The sequence below is a fragment of the Coenobita brevimanus genome, chromosome 4 (genome assembly GCF_032717465.1).
Source record: "Coenobita brevimanus isolate Jiangsu-jjx chromosome 4, ASM3271746v2, whole genome shotgun sequence".
Lineage (NCBI taxonomy): Eukaryota > Metazoa > Arthropoda > Malacostraca > Decapoda > Coenobitidae > Coenobita > Coenobita brevimanus.
Genome location: NC_136957.1, coordinates 33,127,049 through 33,130,035, shown reverse-complemented (window position 1 = coordinate 33,130,035; position 2,987 = coordinate 33,127,049).

The window sequence follows — 2,987 nt, the reverse complement described above, 5'->3', positions numbered from 1 at the left end:
CTCCGTTCCTCGACTAACAGTCACCAGCTGATGAGTGCAAGTGTGCAATATAGAAAGGTATTGGACACTTGCAGTCGATGGTGGTCTGTTGGGCGAGGTTCTTCACTTGTACATATTATGTAAATACATTATACCATGTTCCTGAAGTTACTAATTAGGGCCGACAGCTGACGTATATGGAAATGTTCCTGACTTGTCTGATTCTCTTTCATATATTGATGTCCCCTACATTAGGTTGTGCCTCGACTGACAGTCACCAAGTGATGAGTGCAGGTGTGTAATGTAGAGAGGCATTACATATCTGCAGTCGATGGTGTTCTCTTGGTCGAGGCATTTTTACCATTAGTGTAGGTCTAGTTATTTGTCTCTTAGGATTTAGTATAGGTTAGCGATTTGTCTGTTAGGTGATTAGTTTTAGGGCCTTTAGAGTAGGTATTTTTGTTTATAAGTAATATAAAGTTAAAAATAAAAAAAAATAAAAAATAAAAATAAAAATACAAAAAAATAATAAAATAAAAATTGTTATATACATATATATATATATATATATATATATATATATATATATATATATATATATATATATATATATATATATATATATATATATATATACATATATATATATATATGTTGGTGTGCGTGCATGAAGTGTATATGTTCATATGCATGGATGTGTGTATGTATGTAATAATGTATATATATGTCCGTATATATATGTATATATGTCAATGTATATACATATATATATTTTTCCCTTAATGACCAGAGGCTCCGGCCCCAATGGTCGATAGGCAAAAAAAAAAAAAAAAAAAAAAAATGAGATCGCTGCTTCTCTCTCCATCGTTCACAGGTTAGTGCCCGAACTCTCACCCCCCCCACCCCCTTTTCTCTCTCGTGTAATGAAGTCCTCATATACGTTCGTTAGTTAATTTGGTGATATTTTCTCTGATCCTATTTGTACTGAATAATGAGATTTCCGCTTCTCTATCGTTCACAGATCGAGCGTTCTAGCCACTGCTTAACCGGTGTCTCACACTAAATCACCTCCCCCCCCTTTCTTTAGTTCGTGTAATCAAAGTGTATATCGGCCGGTCCATTTGATTACTGTATCTAGTTTGTGTGTAATTCTTGAGTTATTGCACACTTCTAGTCTTGAAAGAATGATCTTTGATGGTAATTTTTAGGTGTCTTTCTGAAAAGTCTGTCAGAGACCACGTGATTATTATATCCATGTGTAACAGTATTCTCTGAATATTAATCTGGTTTGTAATGATTCATATTTCTGGAGATATAGGTCTTGAATATATTTTGTTTGCTTTGTTTCATTCACAGTTGGACTAATAATCTGTCTTTCAGTTCTTAATGTTTAGTAAATCTTGGTTATTTCGTGTATAAATTTTGCTGTCCTCTAAGGAATGGTTCAGACGAGATTGAGTGGCCCGCAGAGGGTACTAATATCCAACTGCTCACGCACTCTCAAACAAGATCATGCTACCCTATTTATCATAATCCCTAAAATTCTAATCGTTACACTGGTGACTAATTGTCATCATTACACTGGTGACTAACTGTCATCATTGCACTGGTGACTAGTTTTCATCATTACACTTTCCAATAAAATCACGCTACCCCATTTCTCATAATCTCTAAAATTTTGATCATTATACTGGTGGCATTAGCGGTGGCAAATTCTGATCATTTACACAGTGATAGAAAAGAGATGAAAATGTGCAAAAGAAGTTGGAAGTAGAGTGACACAAGGAAGAAAGGTAGCTGGTGCAATGAAGGACTTGATAAGAAACAGAGGCTTGAGTGTTGCAGCTGCACGAGGCTTACATGAAGGAATGTTAGTGCCAACTTTAACATATGGATGTGAGACTATGGTGTGGCATGAAAATGAAAAGTCAAGAGTAAGAGCAGTGGAGATGGGACTGCTGAGGAATGTGTGTGGAGTACAGAGGGTGGATTGGATACGAAAGATGCAGAGTGAGGAAGTCGGTGGACACCAGAAGTGAAGAGACTCTACTGAGATGGTATGGTCATGTGGAGAGATTGGATAACAACAGAATGGTGAAAAAGGTATATCTGAGCGAATTCGAAGGAGGGAGGAGGCACGGTAGGCCAAGGAGAAGATGGAGAGATGAGGTGGATGAATGTGTAAGGAAGAGAGGTTTGGAAGTCGGTGAGGCTAGTGAACTGACATGAGATCGAGCTGAGTGGATGAATGTTGTGAGAAGTGCATGATCAGGGATTTTGGCACCCCATTTTAACATGGCAGCGTCTGGACTGACTTTATCGGATACGACTATGTGATGCTACAGAACGTGGTGAATGTTTTTGGCGTATCCGACAGAGCCAGGATTCCGGGGGCTTGAATGATGAGTGAGGGGAAGCGTGGCCCATTGGATTGCGCAAATTTGGGCTGTCTGGACGTTGCTACACCTCACCCTGCCCTAGGGTAGGAAAGGAGGTCCGGATGATGATGATGATGATGATAAAACAGGTTGGCATGAAATATACGAGTGACTAAGAATGGAACTCGGGGCTGCTCTGAATAGAATGACAGAACAGCTTAGCATGAAATTTATATTAAAGGACGACGTAACAGGTAATTAATAATAGAATGGAGTAAGACTTGATATGGCATGAGGAACAACTTGGGGGATCTTCTGTTTCTCACTCAGGACAAAACTCAAAACACAGGCGCCCTCAGAATGGAAGTCTCTCCTAGTTTTGTCGATTCCTCAGACGGCAGCACTGCAGTAAGAAATTCTGTTAACCATTCGATGGAGGGATGGAGTAGAGAGGTATATGAGAGACGGGTGTGCCGGCTGGGGGGAGGGCAGCGCAGTGGTTGAGGAGAGGGCGACATGGAAGCGGTTTGTTTGTGGCTACCTCATATGGGATTAAGGCATCTGGCTATAGAGAGAGAGAGAGAGAGAGAGAGAGAGAGGGAGAGACATTCACAACAAGATCTTTTCGGA